This window comes from Bos taurus, chromosome 28, assembly GCF_002263795.3.
Source record: "Bos taurus isolate L1 Dominette 01449 registration number 42190680 breed Hereford chromosome 28, ARS-UCD2.0, whole genome shotgun sequence".
In the NCBI taxonomy this organism is placed as follows: Eukaryota; Metazoa; Chordata; class Mammalia; order Artiodactyla; family Bovidae; genus Bos; species Bos taurus.
The window spans coordinates 1,820,556-1,848,454 of NC_037355.1; the positions used below are offsets into that span (position 1 = coordinate 1,820,556).

The 27,899-nt window shown below is 47.7% G+C and overlaps 1 long non-coding RNA gene across 2 annotated transcripts; it reads left to right on the forward strand.

The window, feature by feature from the left end:
- The first annotated feature begins 14,827 nt into the window (after positions 1–14,827).
- Positions 14,828–21,687, forward strand: LOC132344112 (uncharacterized). Of its 2 annotated transcripts, XR_009493221.1 has the most exons (4): positions 14,828–15,307; positions 19,487–19,569; positions 19,744–19,805; positions 20,366–21,687. It is a non-coding gene; the product is annotated as an uncharacterized lncRNA (long non-coding RNA). The 2 variants fall into 2 exon arrangements; XR_009493220.1 differs by lacking the exon at positions 20,366–21,687 and having other exon boundaries at positions 14,832–15,307; positions 19,744–20,084.
- The last annotated feature ends 6,212 nt before the right edge of the window (positions 21,688–27,899 follow it).

The window sequence follows — 27,899 nt, forward strand, 5'->3', positions numbered from 1 at the left end:
AGGCTGGGGAGGGAGTGGGGAACAGGGAGGCTCCCCTGCACAGGATACTCAGCAGAGCCCAGAAGGAGGAATGATCCTGGAGGAAAGAGGGCGGGGAAGAATGTTCCAGGTAGAGAATGGCATGTGAAAAGCCCTGTGGTCAGGAGAGACATGGATACATGGAAAACTTATAGAGGACACAGGTGGATGCAGCCTGGAGAGGCAAGTAGGGCTAAAGGGGTGGGGGTGGGGGTGGACTGAGAAGGGACCTGTGACCCAAGGCCAGGAGTCTTGCTCAGGCTAAGTGGTCACTTAGAGTCTGCCCTCGGACCTCTTACAATCCAAAGCAAGGCTTTACTCTCCCCTGGCTCTGCTCTGCAGTGTTTGAGAGACCTGGGCTTATCCTTTAAATGTCTCTAGGCCTCAGTGTCTTTATCTGTAAAATAAGGTAATAATACTCTACCTTAAGAGGATTGATGTGAAGATTAAATGATTTTACATACCTGGGGGCTGAAATCTGTGCACGGAATGTTCTGTGCATGAACATTATTGTTGTCTTTGTTATTATCTTTAATAGGAGTGCCTCTCACCAGATCATCTCTAGGTGGATTCCAACTCTGATATTCCATGTTTCTAAAATTATTTTCTGAGATTTTCATAGTAACTCTCACCTTCATAAATGCAAGGAGTGATGATTTTACTTAATGAGAGCAGGGTGCATTTCAGATACATGGACCCATGGGAGGCCACAGGGTGGCATGGAATGACCCAGAGACCGTGAGCCTGGAGAGAGGAGAGGAAGGCTGAGGTCAGGCCCTGAGCATCACTGACACTGATGGAGCAAAAGGAAAGAAACTAGCAGGGTGGGGAAATTGTCGGGGTGGGGAAATTGTCATTGTGGGACTAGGACATTCTTAACCCATAAGTTCAAGAGGAGGTGATGCTGAAGGAAGTGGGGAGCTTCTAGGAGGGTAGGCCCTGGTGATGACCCCCCAGGGTGAGGACAGAGGACAGGACGGTGGATCTCTTGGCCTGCAACTCATGAGTACCTAGTGCCCTTATAATGTCAACATGCAAACTATAAAGAGACATGGCCACTTGTAGGAAATTGTCCTAATGTGTGACGTCTCCCTTGTCATCGGCCTGATGTTCCCCTTCGAGGGCCACCATGTAACCACTGTCCTTAGCCTGGGTGCTTCTGTACCTGCTCAGAGCCCACCTGCCCATCGGGGTGACTACCCGCAGGCAAGCTCTGAGAATGTATCTTCAGAGTCCACCAACTGGGGATGAAGGAACAGTGAGAACCGGTGATCTGGTAGGCGGAAGTTGAAGGCAAAGGCTGGAGTAATGTGAGCATATTTGGAGGCTAAACAGCAGGAGCCTGTGAAAAAGCAGAGAAAGAGAACTGGGAGCCCAGGAGAAGATGCTGAACAGTTATGCCAAGGATGGAGCTTGAGGGGTGCCCTCCAGCTATGGGCCTGCCCACTCAGCATGGAGACAGCTGTGCTTAGGGGGCTGGGACCCAGCCTGTGCTCCCCCTCACTGGCTTAGGAGGCTCTGTGGGCACCTGCTTCTTATCTGCTTTCACTACATCTGCCTGGAAACAGAACCCAAGGACCAGACTGAAAAGTGGAGAAAGGGCATTGGGGCAGGCATGCCACACCAGGAAGGGATCACAGGGTGTGGTCCTGCAAATCTGTATATTGCAAATATGTATTGAACACTGGTGAGCTATTTTTCAAAGCAAGGCATTGGGCTATTTGCAGGAGAAGAAATACCAGAAGGAGTTCGGATTCCTGGGCCCTACCTGGAATCGCTGACACAGAACTTGTTTCTCCCATGCTCCCTGGACCATCTTAGGCAGCCTGAATTTTGTGGCACATGGATGAAGGGATTACGTTACAAAGGATATGGTGGTGGCGGGCGACGGGCAGAAAAGACCTGGCCCCCAGCTGGGAAAACAATGACTACATAGAAAGGGAGCGAATGACCCCGAGTGCCAGGCAAATGGGAGGGTGTCTCAGAGACCCTGCCACTCACACCACATCCCACATCTGGGGGACACAGGGTCTGGTGGTGGATGCCCGGTGCGCTATGCAAGCTTGGCTCGGAGCCCCAGGGAGCAGGAACAGGAGTGAATAAGGGCAGAGGGGAAACTTTGAGGGGCTGCTCAAGGAGAACCAAGTACCAAAGTTGCTCAGCTTGGCAGGCTGGAGGGTTTGTGCAGGGGAAGGGAGTGAGAGACAGGCTGAAGGGTGAGTTTGTACCAAATGGTGCCAGGCTTTGTGGGCAATGCAGGAGTGTCCGTGTACCTCAGCAAGCCTGGCTGAGCACTCTCTTTGGGAGATTAATCCAAACAAGACACAGTCTGTCCTCAATGAGCTTGTGGTCCTGTGGTGGAGCTGGACAGACACATGTAAACATCAAGCGGAGTGAGGGTGTAGGAGCAGAGGAAGGTGCCAGGGCCCAGGGTAGGGGCAGCACTGACCCTCTATGGGTGTGGGCTAGCTCCCCAGGCAGGAAAACTCCTGGTCTCTAAGTCTCCACATGGGAAGCTCTAGACAGTCGTAGGCGATAGGGAGGCCTGGGGTTGCAGAGCCTGGCAAGGCCTGACTGCCTCTGTCTCCTTTTTCTCTTTTGATCAGTCCAGTTTAAGGGCTTCTTCAGGCACTTAGGAAAACAGGAAAATGGCTTATAGGTTACTAACATCAGAGTCTAGGCTGACAAATTTGTTTCAAGGAGGAAGCTAGCAGGTGGGTTTACTTTGCAGCTACAGTTCAGGTCCAGGGTACTTTTCAGTTACAATGGCCTTGGACTGTCGGGGATTAATGACAGCTTTTTGATCCTGTGCACAAAGGAAAGAAGACATCACCAGACATCATGTCTCTGCCCTCTGAGTGCCTGCTTGTCATCAGGCATCACATCCTTCTGAGGCCCTAGGAGGAGTAGGCAGAGGCGGGGAATGTGTCTGAAGCGTCCTGGGACTGTCTGCTGCGTCCAGATGGGAGGGAGGTTCTCACTCTCTGCTGTTAGGGCAGGTGTCGTCATTTTCCCTGCAGGAGCCCTGGGGGCCTGCAGAACCTTGCAGGAGGCATCATGACTCAGCTTCAGGACTGCGGGTGGCTCACAGCTGCTAGAGACTGTTTCTGACGCAGAGCCTCTCAAAGGCGCTGGTTGTGTGTCTTCCTTTGCCCACAGGGAGGACAAGTTTGTGACGCCCTGGCTATGCGTGTGTGCTCCGCTGTTTCAGTTGTGTCCAGCTGTTTGTGACCCAGTGGACTGCAGCCTGCCAGGCTCCTCTGTCCATGGGATTCTCCAGGCAACAATTCTGGAGAGCGTTGCCATGCCCTCCTCCAGGGGATCTTCCCCATCCAGGGACTGAACCCACGTCTCCTGCCTCTTCTTCATTGCAGGCTGATTCTCTACTGCTGAGCCACCAGGAAAACCTGCCTTGGCTCTGTCTTTGTGAACACTTCTGGTCAGTGTGAGTGGTGTGAGGATGGGGAGGAGGCTGCGCTCTGTGCACCTGGGGGCCACCGGGCTGAGCGCTAGAGGGGGATGCTGGTCTCGACCACCGGGCTGAGCACTAGAGGGGGATGCTGGTCTCAACCACTCAGTGCGGGCTTCCAGGGTGCACGCGGGGCTTGAGGCTGGGACCCTGGTCTGGTCCCAGTTCTGACTTCTCTTACCTGTGATGCTGTAGCCAGCCTGTAGTCCCAGTCCAGCAGGTGTCTTTAGATGACCTCTCCGATCTTTCCCATCAGGCTAACGCTTAACAAACTTCCAAGTATTCAGAAGCCCCAGCTTTGGCTAGACTTTGCTTCTTTGTACTCCCATGGCCCTGAGCTCTCACAGCACCAGCCTGGTATACAGAGCACCCTGATGGGTCCCTAGTGAGCTTCCAGATGGCCAGGGACAAGACCTTCATTTTTGTAACCCCTGCCTCTTTGCTGGTGAACAAGCTAACATCCAATCTACAGTCCATACAGCAGAAAGTGGCTCTTGAGGCAGCAGCAGTTCAGCAGTAGGGGGGAGCACAGTGGTGGCAGTGATCATGAGGCTGGGGAACCAAGTCAGGGGGAACCAACCAGTACCTTTTGTACTGATAGCAAGGAGGGAGGGGACCCCAGAAGACCCCATGTCCAGCAGCCGTCACTGCATCCACTTTCTGTGCTGGGTACCATGGACCCAGCCTCATGGGAGCAGTGTTACTCCTCAAGGGCCATCTGAGCACCACAGACCAGGCAGCTCAAACAGCAGAGATCTGCTCCCAGATCTGGAGGTTGCAAGTTCAAGATCAAGGTGTCAGCCAGGTTGTCACTCCAAGGCTGTATGGGAGCAGCTGTCCCAGGCCTCTTCTTGGCTTGTAGATGGCCGTCTTCATCCTCACGTGGAATCCTGCCTGTGTGTGTCTGTCTCCAAATTTCCCAGACATGTTGCAGTAGGACTGCCCCTAATGACCCTGTTTTTAACTTGGTTGCCTCTGTAAAGACCCTGTCTTCACATGCTATGGCCTGGATGTTTGTGTCTGCCCAAACTCGTACATTGAAATCCTAACCCCCTAAGGTATGGTTCTAGGAGCAGGGCTGTTAGGAGGTGCTTAGACAATGAGAGCCCCACCCCCTTGACGGGACTGCTGCTCTTCTAAAAGAGACCTCACAGACACCCCTACTGTGTGAGGACGCAGCGGGAAGGTGCTGGCTGTGACCCAGGAGGAGGCCTGCACCAGAATGTCACTGTTTCGGAGCCTCATCACAGACTCCCAGCCTCTAGAGCAGTGAGAAATAAATTTCTGTTGTTTATAAACCAGCCAATCTGTGGCATTTTGTGATAGCAGCTGAAACGGACTAAGACACCAAATAAGGTCACATTCTGAGGTACTGGGTGAAGGCTTCAACACAGGAATTTAGGAGGAACAGAGTTCAAAGCATAACAGAGAAGGCAGTTTCAGCCCAAGTCGCCTGGCAGGATCTGAGGGGCCTGGAGGTGGGAGGATCATTTCTGGGAGACAAAAATGAAAGGTCTGCATGCAAGGTTGGCCCCAAGGGGGCCCTGAGGTGATGCAAGGGCTCAGAGACCAGGCATAGCACAGGCCTTGGGGACAGAGAGGCTGGGGGACCAGAGGCAGAGGATGGAAATGTCCTGGCCAGGCCCACCCTCCCCCAGCCCAGCTCTGAGGAGGACAAATGGAGCTTCTCTCTGCAGAACTGCACCACTCAAGAAGGCTCAGAAGGAGGGAAGCTCATGTCCTGGGGTGTGGGAGTGCAGGCCTGGCTGCCAGTTAAGTCAGAGCGTCTGAGGCTGTGTACAGGCATCAGTAGATTCTAGAAGGCCCCTGCTCTGTCCCACTCCTCAGCTGAGAGCAGAGAGTCACCTGGGCCAGGGCAGGGCATGCTGGGTCTTCTCAGGACTTCTGCTCAGCCCTGCCACCCAGGTTGTCACCTACAAAACATGTCCTTAATCTGGCAGTGAGGCCAGAGCCCCTCAGCCAGCAGAGGAGGTTGGTGGCTTCATAGCCTGGCAGCCACTATAGCAGGATCTTCCGTTTCAGATAATGCCAGAGTGGGCTGGAGGAGGCCATGCAGGGTGTGAAGGGTAGGCAGTTTCCTCAGGCAGCTATTGCACCAAACTCACAAGGTTTTAATTAAATGGCAAAATGGTGCATCACCATTATAAACAGTACAAACACATGTTACTTGTAATTATTTTGCCCTTCCCCAAATATTCCATTTCCATGTTCTTTATTCAAAATGAATTCATATGAGCTTGTACTCTAGTGATGTGCTTTGGTATTCTCTAACACCTCCAAGAGCTAAGTCATTTCCAGACCGTTCCAATCAACCACCCTCAACCAATAGAGGGGTCTTCTATTTTTGTGGTCCTGCTCAAGGCTCCTTGGAAAAAAGGTGTGTCTGCACCCCCATCTTATTTTTGGCATTGAAACCAGTGAAAAATAACAATCAAAGAAAACTGAACTAGGGCTGCACGGAAGCCTAAACCTAAAGAAGACACGTTACCTCCCTTTTTGTGGGCGGGGCATAAAGAGGCATCCTTGGTGGGTCACCCAGAAAGCTGGTGAGCCCTGCAAACAGAGCCTGCTCCTCGCATGGCAGTGATGTCCCTCTCCTGTGAGTGACACTGACTTCCTCAAGAGAATTCTGCTTTGCTTTTCTTTCTATTCTCAAACATGCATGGGTATGTGTGTGAGCACATTATGCAACACATACCCACATAACACACACGTACACACATGCATGCATGCATACACAATTCCCCCTGTTGGATCACTCCCAGGTTTGTGTAGGGGACCAAATGAATAGCAGTGCATTTCCAACCTCACTTCTCTCATGGCCTGTGTCCTCCACTGACACCCGGGATGGCCCTGGGCCTCCATTCCTTCCCAGGCAAGGAGGCTGGAGTCTGACCTAGTGCCTCAGGTCCCTGGGCTTCTGAGTCTTCACATGCAGAGAAGAGTGAAATGCTCACACACAGCCGTACCAAACAGGTCTACCGTATTACTGAAGGAGTGGGTGGTTTCCTCTAAGGAGCCCATAAGGTACTTCTACATCCCTTCCTCCTGCTACCACATCACTTTAGCAGACACATAACTAATGCTCTCATTGCTCTAAAAGAATGAATTTTATTTCCCCTTCCCTTATTCCCTAGGTAAGATGCGGGACATGAATCAACATGGTCTGCTCTCAGAACTCAGTCTGCTGAGCGGAACACTGGGTGAGTAGGTGATGTCACAGGACAGGTGAAACCTGGAGGTGGTGACCGCCGGTGGGGAGGAGGGCCGGCTGGCTGGTGGGCACAGAAGGGGCCATCCCCCACCCTGGGAAGGTGGAGCTCAGCACCCTCATGGGATGGCAGCAGAGATGCTCTGGTAGAGGGAGAAAGGGCACATGTCACCTTGGGAGGACATGGACTTGATGGAAGCCCTGCCCCTGGATGAGTGGAGGGCTAGGTTCAAGAAAGAAGGGGATGATGTCAAGTGATGCCTGGCACCTGCCTCGTGCATTCTTCCAAGTGGTGTCCAGAGAGTGTCAGTCTCCACACGCCTCTCCCTCCAAACCCATTCTGACTGCAGGGTTGAGGAACATGTGCCAGTGTGTGCTAGGAATTGCCCCTGAAATGGTCACCTCCTGAGGGATTGCTGAGACTATCCAGACTCTGAAAGCAATAGCCAGGAAGCTGTTGGTGCTACTGGCGGCAGTGCCCACAATGGCTCCTGCAGCAGCCCCAGTGCAAACAGCAGTCCCGGCTCAGGTCAAGGTCAACACACTCAAGGTCAAGCTCAGGGGACCAAGGGAAATGCTGAAGGAATACCCATTGCTTGGAGCACTCATGGTGGGTTGGGCTGTTTCCTGAACATTATCTCCTCGTGGTCATGAGTTCACTGATGTGTTCTTCTACTTCTCCTTCATGAACTGAAATGTTCCCCAAATACATTTTTTTATGGATTGGTTACTGGGTGTGAGACACGATTGTAGGTGTTCCATCTGCTCCTTCTGTGCCTGAAATGTCGACTCTGTACCCGAAGCCCACTTCCTCCAGGCAGATACCACCTGCAGATGACGCTGAATGAACATAGCTTCACACTCTTCACTGGACTTTGAGAAGAGAGGGACAAAGAGTACACAAGAAACAAGGAAAACTCACAGCATGTGGTGGTAAGTGTCAGGAGAAAGACCAAGCAAGGGAAGGCAGCGGGAAATGTGGGCATGGGACCTTTCAGGTGGGGTGGCCAGGAGGTACATTTTGAGAAAAGATGGAAAGCTATGAGAGAGAGATGCTCTGGGGTCTCTGGTGGTGAAGGGAGAGTGGTGCAGGCTGTGAGAGCAGGAGGAGGTGCAAAGGGCCTGAGGAACATGTGCTATTCCAGAAAGGTGACCCAGGACTGGAGAAGGAGGGGCCAGGGTTCAAGGGTCGACGGGGAGAGAAGGTGTCCATTGTTAGAGTGTAGGCTCATTCTGCAAGAGGCAAGAGTTCCTGGAATGCTGTCTTCCCAGGTGTTGGCCAGGTGTTGATCCCATGGGGGAGGGCATGGGCCAGGTCAAGAAAAGCGAGCCTGTCTAGCAGGGGAGGGGTAACCAGCCTTCCAGATAATGGTCACGGGGCTGGCAGGAGGGGGCCCAATGCCGAATCCTTCTGTTTTTTGGCCGCGCTGAGTCTCCATTGCTGCGTGTGGGCTTTCTCTGGTTGAGGTGAGCAAGGGTAAGCTGGGACAAGCAGGGGCTGCTCCCTAGTTGTTGTGCTTGGGCTTCTCATTGTGGTGGCTTCTCTTGTTGCAGAGGATGGGCTCTAGAGCACACGGGCTTCAGGAGGTGTTGTACATGAGCTCAGTAGTTGTAGTACATGGGCTTAGTTGCCCGGTGGCATGTGGGATCTTAGTTCCCAGACCAGGAATCAAATCCATGTCCCCTGCTTGGCAGGCAGACTCCTAACCACTGGACCACCAAGGAAATGGCCAGCTCCATCTTCAAGGTGGAGCCAGCAGCATTTGCAGCTGCACCAGATGTGAGGAGTGACAGGAAGATAGGGGTCAAGAATGTTTTCAGAGATTCTTTCCTGAGCAGCTGGGACATTGTGTTGACCTTCACTGAGAGACGCAGGGCTGCCGGGGAGGGAAGGGCAGGATGTCAGTTCAGGTTGTGTGGAGTAGGAGAAGGCCTGGAGCCATCCAAGGCAGAGGTAGAGTGGGCAGCTTGATCAGTGAGTCAGACTGGAGGTCTGGTGGGAGATAAATGCTTGGGTCATTGTGCTGACAAAGGTCTGTATAGTCAAACCTATGGTTTTTCAAGTAATCATGTATGAATATGAGCCTTGGACTATAAAGAAGGCAGAGCACTGAAGAACTGATGCTTTTGAACTGTGGTGCTGGAGAAGACTCTTGAGCATTCCTTGGATTCAAACCAGTCAAGGAGATCAAACCAGTCAATCTTATAGGAAATCAACCCTGAATGTTCATTGGAAGGAATGATGCTGAAGTTGAAGCTCCAATACTTTGGCCACCTGATGTGAAGATCTGACTTTAGAAAAGACCGTGATGCTGGAAAAATTTGATGGCAGGAGGAGAAGGGGGTGACAGAGAATGAGATGGTTGGATGGTATCGTCGACTCAATGGACATGAGTTTGAGCAAGCTCCAGGAGATGGTGAAGAACAGGAAAGCCTGGCGTGCTGCAGTCCATGGGGTCACAAAGAGCTGGACATGACTGAGTGACTGAATAACAAAAATACTTGAGAGTCAGTAGCAGAGAGATGGAAACCACAGTCCTGCTTAAGGTCATCTAGTGAGTGACACTCCACAGCCAAGAGCAAGTCCAAGGTCCGAGTCATGGGCTTGGCAACACATGGGGTTTAGAGGGAGGAGACTGAACCAGCAAAAGAGTTTGAGAAGGAAGGGCCAGAGGCCTGCAGGCCCATGACACCAGGGAAGCCTGTGTCAACAGGGAGGCCCCCTTCTGCTCCTGCTGCTGAGCACCCAGGAGGAGAGTGGCTGGGGAGCGGCTGAAAAGCTGGGCAGTGCTAAGGACAGAGGCCTGGTGGGAGAGTTGGAGACAGAGTGGAAGGAGAGACTTAGGGGATGGGGTGTGTTGACACCATCTTGAAGTAGCTCTGCAGGGAAAGGAAGGGGGGAAATGGGTGAAGACAGGTTCCTTTGCAGGAGCACCCTGAAAAATCTACTTGTCAGCGAGGAAAGACTTCACAGACGGACGTCTGGACTAAGATCTCAAACAAGCAAGAGGGGAGCTGGGACCCCAGTTCGGATCTGTCTGATTCCATGTGGTCTGTCCACGGTATTTTGGTAGATTTTTTTCAGAAATCTTCATATAACCCTATGACCCAGGAATTCCACTCCTAGAGACATAATTAAGAGAAATGTGTGTGTAGACACATCAAGAAATATCAAAAAGTATCAGTATTTGTAAAATCATTAAATTGGAAGGAATCCGACCTTCCATCAGCAGTAAATAGATAAAGAAATAGATAAATAGGTTAAGAAGTAAAATAAAGAAATAGATAAAACAGATAAAGAATGTGATACATTCTTATATTGAGAAGGAACTAATTATTGCTACTCTCAACAACACAGATTATAACCCACAAATTACAAGGTTGAGCTAAAGAAACCAGACACAAACAGTGCACACCATATTATTCAATTTAAACACAGATGAAAAACAGCCAAAAGAAACCAGTGGTGACAGAAGCCAGACGGTTCCTCCAGGCGGAGGTATTGACTCTGACAGTGAAGGGAGGTGCCGCGGTGTTTGCAATGTTCTGGTTTTTCGTCTTGATGATGGTTACATGGTGATTCATTTTGTGAAAGTGCATTGAGATATATAGTCATAATCTGTGTGTTTTCGATAACTTTAAAAAATATAATAAATGTTTTTTTATTTAAAAAAGGAAACCTTTATATTCTTGAAAGCCACAGAGCTTTGTCAGAAGCTTGGCCTTCTGTTTTCCAGGTCTGCTGCTGGTTCTTGTCTAGGAGGCCCCTGAGGACGGGCTGGCTGTGTGTCAGGGGCCCACGCACTTCAGGGCCACAGATCCTGTGTGGCCCCAGCCTTCCCCGTGTCCTGCAGCCGCTCAAGTCATTTCTGCACGCAGAGCCCAGACAGAAGGGCCTGGGGTACTGAGAAGTACTTGCTGCTTTGCTATTTTCTTTCACCTCCTGGAGATAATCCCACCTGACTCCATCACTTTCCTCTTGCATGCACACATGAACACCCACACACACACATACTCACACACACACCCCTTCTGCCCACACTACACACAGATGTTTAAAGTGTGTCTTGGACTTTAAAACAGAAATCAGCAATTAGAACCTTGTTTCCACAAGAAAAACCTTCGAGGGCCAGAGGGAAAGGGGCTGGGCTTGAGGTCTTGAGGGTGACTTCCTGGCTGTCTTGCTCTTCTCCTTGTCTGATCCCTGCAACAGAGTCAGGGGATGCCTGAGAAAGCCTTGTGTCTTTGCTTGTGGCATATGTTTGTGTCTTTCTGGCTCAAAATCAGAAAAGCTATTGATCTTGCTTTTTGTTTCCTTCTCTTTTATTTTTTTTTTTTCTTCTTAATAAATGATGAGTGTCGTGCGTGGGTTGGAAAAGAATTTCCAGACATGAGGCAGAGTGAAAGAAGAATAAAGTTTGTTAGAGTGGAGAGTGGCGAGCCTCTGCCAGCACAGCAGGCCAGCTTCCTGACAGTCAGGGAAAGCCGACAGTGAACCGGGGCTCTTGATTCATTTTGATACCCTGGGTGTAAGGAGCAGGATATGGGTCTTATGGGTCATTTGCTGATTGGATAAGGTAGATATATTGGGTGGGGGGAAAGAGTAAGGTAAATACCTTCTCCCTACATGGAGAAGGAGGGAAGACAGTTTATACTGGTCAGGAGGACCTGAAATTCATTAATACTTACAACACTGGGGATGGGAAGGAAGGACAACAAGGGTCTGGTTTTTCTGTTCCTTCATTCCAAGACCCTCCTTGGTTTCATCTGCCCTTTCATCCTTGGGTCACCACAATGAGCTGTTTACTCTGAAAGCAATTTCTCATGTTTGTATTTGTCAAAAGTGTTCTGAGATTGGAACAATGTGAACCATCAGCTCCAGTCTGCACAAGAAGGCATGAAAGGGTAACGGGCAGGGAGGCCAGGGGCTCCAGATGGAGGAAATAGGCTGCAAGCGACATGCATTTTTTTAACCCTCTCTTAAGTGGCAAGAGGAAACAAACTCCAAGTGTCCGATTTCTTTCCTTCTCTATACAAAATTAAAAGGAGGTTTATCTTAAAAATTCTGTGTTGCCATTAGGACACCTGGTTCCACCTGAACTTAACTTTTCTCAAACCTTAAGCTAACCAATGCGTTTTTCTTATGGAAATGTTTTTCTTAAGCTATATTAATGAACTGCGTATTTACCCTAGGCTCTGTCTTTCTTCAAGTCAGTTCTACTTAAGACTCAGAACCGATAAGGACTTAACAAACCAGATATGTTTCACTCATACCTTGTTCTCCTAATCTATGTTAATGAAACGATATATTTACTTGGAAATCTGCCTTTCTTCAAGATTCATGTCAATCATTTTATGCCCCGGAAGACTCACCTTGTGCCAATGTTATCTCAAAATATATGTGTGTGAGGGGCCTGGTGCCACTCTGAGTTTTGAGACATTTCCTTTCTCTAATTAACAATTTTTTGATAGGTACATAACATACTGCTAAAGGCTAGCAGGGGGGCACTCTTTCTGCCCCCTTCTGATATCTATGTCAGAAGCTTTCTCTATATCTTTTATACTTTAATCAAACTTTATCATACAAAAGCTCTGAGTTACCAAGCCTCTTCACTGGCCCCAGATTGAACTCCTCTCCTCTGGAGGCCAAGAATCCCAGCATCTTTCCCGACTCAGCAAGAACTTTTCAGGCATATTCCCATTTCATGGGGGGCAAGTCTGAGGACTGTGATGAGTGACATGCTCTTGTTGGGTGATGTTGGGTGATGTATCTTGAAGTCAAACCATATACCAGACACAGGATGGAAAACTGAGGGACAGAAGATTCTCCACTTCTGCTGAACCCACTCAAAGGCTTCAGGCTTTAAGTGAAGAAGTGGAGATCTGTGCAGGTTGATTTCTGCTCTTTACCCTCAACCTCCTCCCTGGGATTTCTGTTTCTCATTTCTGATTCTTCCTATATCCCTGTGATTAACCTTCTACCCAATTTAATATTTCAGCTGAAACAATTGGGAACATGCTTTGGCTCTTGTGTTTCAAGGATACACGTAGCTCAGCTTCTCTCTAGAAGGTCCTTGTGATGTGAAATTAAGGACAAAAATCCAGCTATAAGGCAACTGTTAAAGAATAGGTAATGGAAAGTTGCCTTTCACATCTCACTCACTTTAGACATATTCTAATTAACTCTGCTGGAAAAATAATTGGCTTAGATCAGGTCGATCTGATTGAGGATCTGAATAGCCTCACTTGAGTGGTATTTATATTTCAGCTTCTGGTCTTGGGTGAAGTTAGTGTGTGGCCTGAATGCTAATAGTACTCTACATGGGGACAAAAATAGCACCAAGGCCCATTGAGTGATATCTACATACTCCCAATCTCCTTGTCATATGTGCAGAGAGAGTTTTTCAAAAGTTCATTTAGCACGGGTGGTCTCTCCAAAGTTCACTGTAAGTTGGTTGTTTAGAATTTGCATTATTTCCCTGAAGAAAGAATATTACACCCAGTGGTTAATTTCACTGGTCACAATAATATTAATAGCAAAATAAGTTCTAATGTAACTATGGTAAAGTATTTAGAGAACCAGCCAGAGTCACTGGTCCTGGGTGACAGATGGCATCTAGTTTAGGAAAAAACAGACCAAGAAGAGGATCTTCCCCTCCACACTCCCTGGGGCAGGGAGTAAAGAGAGTAGAGGTGAAGAGCGATGCCTAGGGCACTTGCTGACTTGGACAGACTGGCCATCAGTATGGAAGGCTGACCAGCCCAGTGACTCCTATGGCTGCCCACAGTTGAGAAAAGCTCATGGTGGGAGAGTAAACAAATAGTTGAAATGAAGTCCAAGCATGAGGACAGGAGGGTGAGTCAGCATTTGAGAACTAACTTAGGGACCAGATAGATTCTGAAGCTGATTCTAGGAACCAAAAAGCATCAAGACAGGTGAGCAGAATCATAGTAAGTAGGCTTCGAACAGGGGTGAGGATGGAGTTGGGGTGGCTGGAAGAGGGCACAGGATGGGGGAAACCCAGGCAGGAACCAAGATGGATGAGTTATGATCTTTCCTTCCCATAGAAGGCTTTTCCTTTCCTATACTTTAAGGGAATCATGTTTAAGCAGCACTTTGAGGTCAAAGACATTTGTCTTTGGCCTCTGCTTTTCTTGCCTTTCTGCCATACTCCCATCCCAGTGGTCTCTCCATGGGTTCTGGGTGCTGTGACCTTCTCTGTGCCACCCTAAGCCCCTGATACTCTCCCCTCCAATGGGTCAGACTCCAGGTTCTCAGTGAAAATGAGCTTCACACACTTGAGGCACACTGTGAAAGAAATTATCAGTCATTCTTGGTAGCCCTTCCAGAAGGGTTTGGCCTGTGCATGTCCACTTATATGTGGATTTTTTCAATAGTAAATGCTACAGTATTATGTGATCTGAGGTTCGTTGTCTCGATGGATTTGGAATTTTGGGTACAGAGGAGCTACAGTTACCAGGGCTGACTACGTTATTTCCACCTGCATGACAGAGGGTCAGTGGCCCTAACCCCCAGGTTTTTGTTCAAGGGTTAACTGTATCTATCCTCTATCTATCTCTATCTATCTATTTATCTATATCTATCTATCTATGAGACACACTGCGATTCTAGGCACATTGCATCCCTTCAGTTGTCAACTTTAACAACAAGCTGTGAGTTGGTTTCATTTTGACTCCCATCTTACTGGTGGGAATACTAGGGCTCTGCGTCAGATATGTGCTGTCCGATGCCGTGGATCCACTTGTCCCACTCCCTACACCATGCTTTCTGCCCTAGGAGCCAGGTCTATATGGGCTATGTCAATAGGCTTCCATACTCCATGGCCTGCGGTTGAGTTTAGCCAGTGACGAGCACCATCAAGAGAACAGAGGGGTGGAGGGAGCGTGGTCAGGGTTGTATCACCCTGGCCTCCTCTCTGAAAAGTGGCCATGTGTGTCTGTGTTCCCAGCCTGAGGACACCGGAGGCTGATTTTCCTCTGGGCTGCAGTAACCTCTCTCTGCCCTCGTTACCTCTGTCCTAGAGTGGTGACAGCTCCACTACTGCCAGCCCTGAGTCCCTGCACTAATCTTGGGTGTCCCCATACCCTGCCTGCAAGAATGAATCCCTTTGGAAGTAGACACCCCCACCCCTCTCAGGCTAAGAATGCTAATTTGGGAGTGCCATCTGTTTCCTACTGGAACCTTGACTGATATAGACCCAATGAGAGTTAATTAATTTGCCCAAGATCTAGCTCAACTAGTAAAGAATCTACCTGCAATGCTGGAGACTCTGGTTCGATTCCTGGGTCAGGAAGATTCCCCTGGAGAAGGGAACAGCTACCCACTCCAGTATTCTGGCCTGGAGAATTCCATGGACAGAGGAGCCTGGCAGGCTACAGTCCATGAGGTCACAAAGAGTTAGACACAAATGAGCAACTGTCAGACATCAGACTTATAACCAATAAGGGGCAGAGCTGCCCCCCACAGCCATGCTTCCAACTACCCATCTCAGTGGAACGAGCACCAGTCAGGAACCCAGGTTGCTGTTTTGTGCTCATTGACCAACCAGCTCTGCAGCATCAAACAGGTAATGCTGCCATTTTAGCTTCCATTTTTAAGGAGTAATGAGTTTGTTGCAGTTCTTTTTAGCTTTCACATGTGATAATTTCCAAACTTCCACTGAAAATAAATCTCTCCCAGACCTGTACTTTCCAAATCTCCCCCTACTATTAGTTGTCATGGCAAACGCTTGCATTAATCTCTGATAAACAGCTGAGAAAACAATTTGCAGGGGCAACACTGGAGAGAATGAAGTCAGGCTCCACTGTACAATGTGTTCCGCCTCAAGAAATCAGGCCTTCCTCATTCTGGTTCAATGTGGGTCCCTACTTGCTTCTCTTATTTATCTCCCCCGCCCCTTTGATTCCATTAAATTAAATAACTATTCCCTTCCCTCCAAAGAGCCTTATGTGTTATGAGTAGCTGCAGTCTTCATTCAGAAAAATGCTCAGTTCACCAAAAGTGAGCAAAGTTCTTGCTTTTGCAATTCAGCAAAGCCTGTTTTCTTGTTCACGAACATCAAGTGACTGAATGCCAACTAGAGAAGTTAAGGTTTCATTGGGAAAGTGGTTAGCTGCTGCTGCTGCTAAGTCGCTTCAGTCGTGTCCGACTCTGTGTGACCCTATAGACGGCAGCCCACCAGGCTCCCCCGTCCCTGGGATTCTCCAGGCAAGAACACTGGAGTGGGTTGCCATTTTCTTCTCCAATGCATAAAAGTGAAAAGTGAAAGGGAGGTTGCTGAGTTGTGTCCGACTCTTAGCGACCCCATGGACTGAGCCCACCAGGCTCCTCTGTCCATGGGATTTTCCAGGCAAGAGTACTGGAGTGGGGTGCCATTGCCTTCTCCAAAATGGTTAGCAACATGAACCAAAAGCAGTTTTATTCTTAAGTCTGAGAATCTGGGGGATTGAAGACCACCATTCAGGGGTAGGTCTGATCCCTTGGGTTCCCAACTTCCTGGGAGAGAGGGTTGGAGTAAAGAGAGTAAGGGAGGTGACAATGGGACTGAAGCGGACACAGTGGTGAAGTTGATAAGGGGTACACCTTGGGTGGGTGGAGAGTGCAAGTTGAAGCAATTTTGCTGACACAACCATCGTAAAGCAGGACAGCTGACAAGTAACCCAGCACTCACCCCTACCCCTAAATCAAGACAAGGAGAGACTGAGGGACGCTAGGTTTGATAGGATTTATTTAATGTGGAGAGCATCAGAGGGACACAGTGGAGCGCAAGTTCACAGAGATGGCAGTTCTTTAAGACAAAGAGTTTAGGCTTAGATAATTTAAAGTTTTCACTCAAAATTACATAGCTTGGGCAAAGTGCAGACTCAAACCATGAATTTCTCACTATAAATGCCCATGCTAATATTTTTAATACTATAGGCTCCTAAACCTGAGAAATTGAAAAACCAGACGGATTCTCAGACCTCCACTCCTGACTTACTAAACCAGAAAATTCAGGGGAAGTAGCTTTGGAATCACTACTTTTATAAGAGCATCAAAGTGATGATGTTGGGAGTAGCTGCTAAATAATCCGGGGATGGTGGCAGTGGGTGGAAAACAAGAGTGGTCATTACTTGACAATGGCCAGAGCTGAGCGATGAGCTCCTGGGGGTTAATTTTTCTCTGCTTTTGTGTATGTTTTAATGATTTCATCATAGACCATCAAAAAAGGAAAAAAGAATCATGAAGTATTCTCTTAATCAACCAGGTTGGAGATGTCTCATCCTATGTTATACACTGAGTGGCCTTGCCAATTTGTAAGCAGGCATTGAGAGAGGGACTGAAATAAGGTGTCTCATCTGAAAGGGAATTAAGTATTGTTGGCTCCCCGGAAAATCACCATCAGACACTATAGAATATGGGAATCAGAGAACCCAAGGAGTCTTGCAAAGTTGAATCTTCCCCTGAGTTCTGACATCATTGCCATAAACCACTCCCAGTAAGAGGGTACTCTGCTTGGAGACAAGATTTGCTCTTTTCCTGGGCTTGCTGAGCACCCAGAGAAGGTAAGCTCACAAGACGATGACAGTCTGGGTGCTTTCTCCTGCCCAGCACAGCCAGCACCACCTGCCTGACAGCAGTGGGGAGGCAGGCTGCTGTAGCCTCACTGGGGAAAGGGCCCCGCTCTGCACGCCCCACACCTGGGGGAGATGGGTGTGTGCATGCCCCACAGCCCGCATTTACCTGTCTAGTTCCTCAATACCTGGTTTAAAATTTTCTAAATTAAATTCTTTCTGTAGGAATCACTGGTGGGGTATATGATTCCTGACTGAGCCTGACTGGTACAGGATGGGTTGCAGGTGACAGAAGATGCAGGATCACTAGCATTTGAGAGGTGTGATGGCCATGGTAACTGTAAGGGCTATGGGGATGGCTGGGGATTGTTAGGCAAATGGATGCACTGGAGAACGAAATGGCAGCTCAAACAAGCCAACCATCTAAGTAAGCCAAAATTAGAAGCCAGAAGTCCTTGGTGGCAGCACCTAAAAGGACTATGTACTGTGGCTGGATGGCATACCCTGCTGATAAAAATACAGGGAAGTGTGAAGCCATGACCCTACTGAATATCTTATGCTAAAGTCAAGGGTCTGATTTAGTGGACCCCAGGGACCTAGAATGGGGACATCTAGGTAGATGTGCTTGATAGTTCTCAATCCTTGGAGTCCCTGGGACTCTCTGGGCTTGAAGATGAGGCCCATTCCTCCTGTAGACAGCTGCAGCATCCTTTTCTTTGAGACCATACAGAGTTCTCTGCTGAGGCAGAGGCCTTGCAGGTGATACTCACCCTTCTCAAGATCGCCTCAGCAGCCTGCACAGCTTCTAGGTCAGCACACTTTTCCTATAAAGGGGCACATGATAGATATTTTAGGCTTTGCAGAACAGTCTCTGTCATAACTACTCAGTTCTTCCACTATGTCCAAAAGTATCATGTTGTTATTGTTCAATCACTAAGTTGTGTCTGAATCTTTGCAACCCCATGGACTGCAGCATGCCAGGCTTCCCTGTCCTTCACTGTCTCCTGGAGTTTGCTCAAATTCATGTCTGTTGAGTTGGTGATGCCATTCAACCATCTCATCCTTTGTCACCCACTTCTCTTGGCTTCAGTCTTTCCCAGCATCAGGGTCTTTTCCAATGAGCTGGCTCTTCACATCACGTGGCCAAAAAGTATTGGAGCTTCAGCTCTAAGCCTGCTTTTTCAAAGGCAGCATAGATAATATGCAAACAAATGGGTGTGGCTGGATTCCAACAAAACCTTATTTATAAAAACGGGCTGTATTTGAGCAATGGGCCATAGAGTACCAATCCTGCTCCAGGCCAATACTAAGGCCTCCCACAGCTTGGCCTGGCAGATGAGAGAGACTCTGTCACACTTAAGAAAAGGTCACAGAACCTCACTCACACATACTGACATGACCCAGGAGGTCACATCTGGAAATGAATTTTGAATGGACTGGGCTTGGGGTAAGATATAAGCATGGATAAAAGAGAGGTTATTGATATTCAGGCAGTCCCCTAGGACTCAGGATGTGTATCCTGGCAGGGGCACTGAGAGCCAGTCCTGATCTGCTGCTGAGATAGCCCCCTGCAGCTCAAAAATGATGCTGGCCTTGAGAAAATGAGATGTGAATGCTAGAACTGCCTGGGTAGCAGCAGAGGCAGAACGCTCAGTGAGGGAAGCAGACAAATAAGGTCAGATTGTCTACCAACTAACCAGTCTCTGGGAGGGCCCAGAGGGCATGATCTTCACTAGTAAAATAAGGAACATGCCAGCAAGGGGTGGCCAGCCTGGTTGAAATTGACCTGACAATTGGCCTTTCTGTGCTGCTCTGTGTGTGGACTCCCTGGTGTCTGGGGATGACAGATTTTGGGAAGAGTACAGGAGAGTTGACAGCACTTAACCATCAAAGGCAAAGTGGACAGCTATCATAGCTGTAGAAAAGTTGCAAAGGCAACCTGGACTCTTATTTGCAAGACTAAGAACATTGGGGGCTTCTCTGGTGGCTCAGATAGTAAGGCATCGATCTGCAATGCAGGAGACCAGGGTTCGATCCCTGGGTCAGGAAGATTCCCTGGAGAGGGGAATGGCTACCCACTGCAGTATTCTTGCAGGAGAATTCCATAGACAGATCAGCCTGGGGGGCTACAGTCAATGGGGTTGCAAAGAATCAGCCATGATGAGCGACTAACAAACACTTTCACTTTCAAGGGAGCAGTGATTCACAGACCATGGTATTCCCAACAGTGAGACTGGAGCACTGCTTACGCTGTGTAACTGAAGACCAAAAGCAGGTGAGCCAGAGACTGACACCAGCTGCTGCAACGGAAAATCAGGATCCTTTGCCCAGTTTCCATTTCTGAGCCACTTGTCAGATAGCCAATCTACTGAAGGGGAGATGGGTGTCCTTGGGGAATAACCCTGCAATGTCACAGAAAGTTTACACAGTAGTGATTATCTTCATCTAGGACCAAGAGGCCCTAGGACCACTTCTCCTGAAGGATGGAATGTTGCATATCCTCAAAGATCTGTGAGTACAAGATCTGAACTGAAACCGATGCCACAAAATCCAAAATCCATCACAGCCCTCTTGTTGATGTGGGGAAATTCTGGCTCTGAATCCATCTCCTAGAGGTCCAGGGGATCACATACCACCTGGTGTTCATTTTCCTGGTCCCTGAGTTTATAATTGGAATAGACATTATTTTCAGCTTGAAAACACTCATAGATTAAGAACCACGGTGCTAAGAAAAGCCAAGTGGAAACTCTTGAAACTTCCGCATTGCAGCTAAGATAGAAAATCAGAAGTAATGTCTCTTTCTGGGTTAGATGCCACCTCAAAGACTTAAAGAAGGCAGAGGTCTACTTAGCTGGCCTGTGATGTTTGTTCTTTGCTGAGTCCAAGAAAAGTTACTTTGTTTGACACTCTTATTGTTAGAGAAGGAGTGAGTTCATTTCAGTCGCTCATTCTTGTCCGACTCTTTGCGACCCCATGGACTGCAGCATGCCAGGCTTCCCTGTCCATCACCAACTCCTTCAGACATTTAAACTGGGATTTACAAGTGTAATATATTTTATTTCCTTTTTAAGGTAATTTAATGACCTAATATGATTGTAAGAGTTGGATGATAAAGAAGATTTAATGACCTAATATGATTGTAAGAGTTGGATGATAAAGAAGACTGAGCACCAAAGAATTGAGGTTTTCAAATTGTGGTGCTGGAGAAGACTCTTGAGAATCTCTTGGATCTCCCAGCAAGGAGATTCAAACCAGCCAGTCCTAAAGGAAATCAACCCTGGATATTCATTGGAAGGACTGATGCTGAAGCTGAAGCTCTAATACTTTGGCCATCTGATGTGAAGAGTCGACTCATTGGAAAAGACCCTGATGCTGGGAAAGACTGAGAGCAAGAGGAGAGGTGGGTGACAGAAGATGAGATGGGTGCATCCCTGATTCAATGGACATGAGTTTGAGCAAACTTTGGGAGAAGTGAAGGACGGGGAAGCCTGGCATGCTGTGGTCCATGGGGTCCCAAAGAGTTGGACAAAACTTAGTGAGTGAACAGTAACAATAACACAGTTCTAATGGATAAACCAAACCTCTCCAGGGTCTTTAGGTAATTTTCATAAATAATTAGATTTAATTATTAATTAGAATTATGATTATAAACAGGATTCATCTAGATCTTCTTAAACATTCCTACACTGTTCACTGTTATAGTAAATATCAAATTAAGGACCATAAGTATAAATCACTTAATTTTACTATGGAATCACAAAGCTGGTCTCTTACTTGCATAGGCCAATATCCATTAAGGACTGAAAAAACTTAAACACTAAATATGAACAGAGTGCTTATTTCAAGAATTGTGAGGAGTCTAAGATTTTAGCCTACTTTCAAACTCACAGGTTTGGTGGGTTTTGCTGGCAAAAGATACGAGATGCCTGGGGCAGAGGCACTCACAGCAGGAGTAGAATGCAGAGTTCCAGCCCTGACTGGTTCCCCAAGTGCCAGTCCCCACAGTGGGATGTGAAGATCCTGGGTGGCACCAGCATGCATGGTGGTGACAGGGCAGGAGCCCTGAGCTCGGGAGCTGAAACTTTTTCTAGAGGCAATGTTCCTGCTTGTCTTCTGAAAGTAAAGAAGGCTGACCTCGACTCTGAGGGGAGACTCTGTCTCAGTTTTCCAAAATCCCTGAAAAGGTGGTCTAGAGCAAAGGCAGTCACACTTCTGCCCACAAGATGTGAAGAAATATGAGAAATTGATGGAAAATTGTCTGTCAACACCTCAACCACAGGCCACCTTAAGGTGGTCTTCCTATGGGTTGGATGTCTCCAGCATTTCTAAATTTAAATCTAAATCTGTCTGTGGCTGAAAGGTGTGCTCCTAGTAAAGTGTTGATTCCAAATGACGTTTGAGTTATTTTCTCACGTGACTTTTGTGATTGCCTCTCAGTTGGCTGAGAAGATTTCTTTTTTTTTTTTTTTAATATCCATCTCAGGGTTTACTACAACATGTTGTTTCCAAATACAAAAGAAGAGGACAGGACAGGGAGCAGGGAGTGGCTGCGCTGGGGAAGGGGTTCTGAGGTGGGGTGGCCAGGTGGGTAGGCGGCCCAGTCCAGAGGCTGGGAGTCATACAAGGGGCCGGGGGCCCTGTTACCTCTCCTTGGATGGACTTTCCAGAAAATAACAGGAGGGGGTTGGGTCCATTCTGGGGAACCCCTGATGCCAGGCCACTGGGCTGGCAGAAGGTGTGGGAGGGATGAGAGACACTTGGAGAGCATTTGGGCCCCACCCCCTCCCTACCTGGGACAGGGGTTGGAAGTGACCGGGAAAGGGCTCCTGCCAGGTTCTTGGTGCCACCAGCAAGGGGAGCAGGGGTGCTGAGACAGGACCTTCTCCATCACAACTACTCACTTCAACAGCTGAGGAGTCTTAATGGCCCATGGCTCACTGGCTGGAATACTGCCAGGGACTTGTTGGTGACCTTGATGGTCAAGGTGATCCTGGCTTCACGTTTACTGTGCCAAAGTTCTCCAAAGAGGACGTTCTCCCCAACTGGGCACCCGCACTTTCCTTTCCCATGACCTCCTCCTATTGACTCCTCACAGATGGCCAGACCTCCAGCTGATACACTGTTTGACTGGATTTGTTGTTGTTCAGTTGCTCAGTTGAGTCTGACTATTTGCAACCCCATGGACTGCAGCACGCCAGGCTTCCCTGTCCTTCAGCATCTCCCAGAGCTTTCTCAAACTCATAGATGACTTTAGCATGTTTATTTACATCATCATCCTTTTTGTATTAGAGCTGTCTTTTCGACCACAAACTTCAGACCTATGTCTGACTAATGATCGCTACACTGAAAGAAGACCAGTTTTCTGGGTCTTATTCGATGGGCTAGAAAAGGGCATTCTCTCCCTTGATTATCCTCAGTTCTAGAAGATGACAAGCATGCCCTTGAGGCTGCAGGAGAAGGAAATCCTTCCGTGCTGGTCCCCCAGAGACATAACGGTTATGGCAGCAGCCCCTGTGCTGTGACCAGGACTCACAACTCTGGCAGCCCATCTGCTGTGCCCATTGGTGGAAGCCCAGCCCCATCCCAGGAGGACCGCCTGTCAGGAAGCTGAGTCCAACACCAGAGTGTTCGCCTTCATGGCACAGAGACAGCACCTGGAGAAGAAGGAGCTCTTACCACAGGTGCCCCTCCCTCCCACAAAGACGTCACTCACCTCCAGGCATAGCGACTGTGCTCCAACGGCTCTCACAATGGGAATGAGTCAGGGAGAAGGGCTGCCATGGTGAGATGAAGCTACCTACATGGAGATGTGGTTTTGATGGAAATGTGAGAAGTAATCACTGCCTAAAGGTGGCTTCTGGCTTGAATAGCTGGAAAAAAACAAGATTCCTCCCCTTTTCAAATTCTAAATTAATGATAGCCTGAGTGGAGTATTATAAGCGACTGGAATGCAAAAGTAGGAAGTCAAAAAACACCTGGAGTAACAGGCAAATTTGGCCTTGGAATACAGAATGAAGCAGGGCAAAGACTAATAGAGTTTTGCCAAGAGAACACACTGGTCATAGCAAACACCCTCTTCCAACAACGCAAGAGAAGACTCTACACATGAACATCACCAGATGGTCAACACCGAAATCAAATTGATTATATTCTTTGCAGCCAAAGATGGGGAAGCGCTATACAGTCAGCAAAAACAAGACCAGGAGCTGACTGTAGCTCAGATCATGAGCTCCTTATTGCCAAATTCAGACTTAAATTGAAGAAAGTAGGGAAAACCACTAGATCATTCAGGTATGACCTAAATCAAATCCCTTATGATTATACAGTGGAAGTGAGAAATAGATTTAAGGGCCTAGATCTGATAGATAGAGTGCCTGATGAACTATGGAATGAGGTTCATGACATTGCACAGGAGACAAGGATCAAGACCATCCCCATGGAAAAGAAATGCAAAAAAGCAAAATAGCTCCCTGGGGAGGCCTTACAAACAGCTGTGAAAAGAAGAGAAGTGAAAAGCAAAGGAGAAAAGGAAAGATATAAGCATCTGAATGCAGAGTTCCAAAGAATAGCAAGAAGAGATAAGAAAGCCTTCCTCAGCGATCAATGCAAATAGAAGAAAACAACAGAATTGGAAAGACTAGAGATCTCTTCAAGAAAATTGGAGATACCAAGATTTCATGCAAAGATGGGCTCGTTAAAGGACAGAAATGGTATGGACCTAACAGAAGCAGAAGATATTAAGAAGAGGTGGCACGAATACACAGAAGAACTGTACAAAAAAGATCTTCATGACCAAGATAATCACGATGGTATGATCACTCACCTAGAGCCAGACATCCTGGAATGTGAAGTCAAGTAGGCCTTAGAAATCATTACTACAAACAAAGCTAGTGGAGGTGATGGAATTCCAGTTGAGCTCTTTCAAATACTGAAAGATGATGCTGTGAAAGTGCTGCACTCAATAAGCCAGCAAATTTGGAAAACTCAGCAGTGGCCACAGGACTGGAAAAGGTCAGTTTTCATTCCAGTCCCAAAGAAAGGCAATGCCAAATAATGCTCAAACTACTGCACAATTGCACTCATCTCACACGCTAGTAAAGTAATGCTCAAAATTCTCCAAACCAGGCTTCAGCAATACGTGAACCGTGAACTTCCAGATGTTCAAGCTGGTTTTAGAAAAGGCAGAGGAACCAGAGATCAAATTGCCAACATCCGCTGGATCATGGAAAAAGCAAGAGAGTTCCAGAAAAACATCTATTTCTGCTTTATTGACTATGCCAAAGCCTTTGACTGTGGATCACAATAAACTGTGGAAAATTCTGAAGGAGATGGGAATACCAGACCACCTGACCTGCCTCTTAAGAAACCTGTATGCAGGTCAGGAAGCAACAGTTAGAACTGGACATGGAACAACAGACTGGTTCCAAATAGGAAAAGGAGTTCGTCAAGGCTGTATATTGTCACCCTGCTTATTTAACTTCTATGCAGAGTACATCATGAGAAATGCTGGGCTGGAAGAAGCACAAGCTGGAATCAAGACTGCCGGGAGAAATATCAATAACCTCAGATATGCAGATGACACCACCCTTATGGCAGAAAGTGAAGAGGAACTCAAAAGCCTCTTGATGAAAGTGAAAGAGGAGAGTGAAAAAGTTGGCTTAAAGCTCAACATTCAGAAAACGAAGATCATGGCATCTGGTCCCATCACTTCATGGGAAATAGACTGGGAAATAGTGGAAACAGTGTCAGACTTTATTTTTTCGGGCTCCAAAATCACTTCAGATGGTGACTGCAGCCATGAAATTAAAACACTTACTCCTTGGAAGGAAAGTTATGACCAACCTAGATAGCATATTGAAAAGCAGAGACATTACTTTGCCAACAAAGGTTCATCTAGTCAAGGATATGGTTTTTCCAGTGGTCATGTATAGATGTGAGAGTTGGACTGTGAAGAAAGCTGAGCGCCGAAGAATTGATGCTTTTGAACTGTGGTGTTGGAGAAGACTCTTGAGAGTCCCTTGGACTGCAAGGAGATCCAACAAGTCCTTTCTGAAGGAGATCAGCTCTGGGATTTCTTTGGAAGGAATGATGCTAAAGCTGAAACTCCAGTACTTTGGCTACCTCATGAGAAGAATTGACTCATTGGAAAAGATCTCATGCTCAGAGGGATTGGGGGCAGGAGGAGAAGGGGATGACAGAGGATGAGATGGCTGGATGGCATCATCGGCTTGATGGACGTGAGTTTGAGTGAACTCCAGGAGCTGGTGATGGACAGGGAGGCCTGGTGTGCTGCAATTCATAGGGTCGCGAAGAGTCAGACACGACTGGGCGACTGAACAGAGTATAGCAGTTAGTCTTTATCATCCTTGCAGTCTAAGGTCTTCACCAGCCACAGGGATTCTACCACACAGCCCATAAGCAGCCTGTCTGGACTCTGGACTCTCGAGTAAAGCTCCAGCTGTCAACTCATTTCCTCCTCTAAGCAAAGTAAATATCACTCTCAAGGAAAAGGGGCAGGTGTCTTCCCCTTGGCATAGACCACAGATGGATTGGGGGCAGCTGGAGGAGGGAGGCCCCTGCTGGGAGTGTCTGAGCTGAGCGCCAGGGCAACATTGACCAGTCCTGTGACACTGACTTGGGTTCACAGCCTTTCTTTTACAAAATGCATGGCAAACCAAGATGCTCTGACCTTTGCTTTAAGATGGTCCTCGGCTTGATGAGGACCCCAGGAGTTAGTGAAATTAGTCAGCAGGTACCATTGATGAGGAGCGCAGAGACTTGAACTCTAGTCCTGTCTCTGTCCCACACTCCCACCATCACTCAGCAAGTCAATCAATCTGTTAGTTACCTAATTCATACAGGAGTGTGATTCTGTCTGCCACATCTAGATTCCAGGGTTATCATGGGCATCAAATTAAATAATGGGATAATAGATAAGAATGTACTATGGAAGGCATCATCCTTCCTATACTGAATGGGAGTCCAGGGCTCATTTCTGTTCTCAGGACAGGGAAGAGCTGTCCTGACCCACCTAGGGACTGGGACCAAGAGACCCAGACCCAGTCTGGGCTTGAAACAAGGTCCAGGAGCAAGAATGATGGTCATGGCACTCCGTCTGGGGTGTCAGAGTGGCCTAGAGCTGGAAGGAGAAGGAAGAGCCCCCTGCCTGACCGTGAGAACTTAGGCAGCCACTTGTTAAAAAGAAATGTTCATATACTGAGGTCTGGGGAAGTTGTTCTGGCTTGTAAATGAGTTAACTTGAATTAAAAAATATTTATTTTAATTGGAGGATTGTTAATTTACAATATTGTGATGGCCTCTGCCATACATCAACATGAATCACCCATAGGAATACATGTGACCCCTCCCTCCTGGACTCCTCTCCTACCTCCCTGCCCATCCCATCCCCCCAGGTGGTCATGGAACACCAGTTCTGGGTTCTTTGTGTCATACACCAAACTCCCACTGGCTCTCTATTTTACGTATGGTAATGTACACGTTTCCATACTATTCTCTCAAACCATTCCACCCTCTCCTTCTCCCACTGTGTCCAAAAGTCTGTTCTTTATGTCTGTGGTACATACACCCAATGAAATATTACTCAGCTCTAAAAAAGAATGCATTTGAGTCAGTTCTAATGAGGTGGATGAACATAGAGCCTATTATACAGAGTGAAGTAAGTCAGAAAGAAAAACAAATATCATATATTAACGCATATATATGGAATCCGGGAAGATAGTACCCATGATCCTATGTGCAGGGCAGCAAAAGAAATACAGACATATAGTTAACTTGAATTTTATGTAACTAAAACAGCCTGTTTGTGTCCTATCAAACATCCTTGTACATCTGCTTTAATTGTTAAAGGAAAGGGTGCAATGACCAGCAGTAAAGAGAGTCCACGTTAAATAAAGATTGAATTCCTCACTTCCTGGGAGGCAATGCTCGACTCCCTTCCATGATAAGACCCCTTACCAGGTGCCAAGGCCATACTGCTGTGTATGTCTCGTCTAATTCAAGGCCATACTGCTGTGTACGTCTCGTCTGTTTTTTGTGAAGCCTTCAAGGTATACCCCTAACTTGTTTTGATGTTCTTTTTTCTGACAAGACTTGAAATTGTGTTGAAAACCATTCTTCTCTGGAGCAGCTCCTCAGTGTTCTTTGAGAGGTTGTATTCCAGGCTATAGTCCTCAGTGTATCTCAAATAAAACTTCCCTATTCCTGTTATAGACTGTTTATTGATATTTTCAGTGGCACATCTAAATATACAAGTTTACCAAGGGATATTTTGCAGAGAGAGAGGGGGACAGAGCAGGACAGAGTGCTGGCAGCAAAGGGCTGAGATTGAAGGTTGGGCTGTGTCCTCAAGCTGACTCCAGAGCACAGGAACATCTCCCCTCCACCTACCTGGCACATTATTTGCCTGCAGAGGCCATTCATGGTCCTCCTGCATCTGCCCAAACACCCTCTCTCTTCTGTTCTCAAGGAAAAGTCAGATCCTGCCTTACCTCTCTGAGCCCTTGAAGAAGAGGAAGAGCCCAGTCTTCACAAGCCTGCACAGCCCATTCCTTCAGGCCTCACTTCCCTCTGCCCTTCCAGCCACCA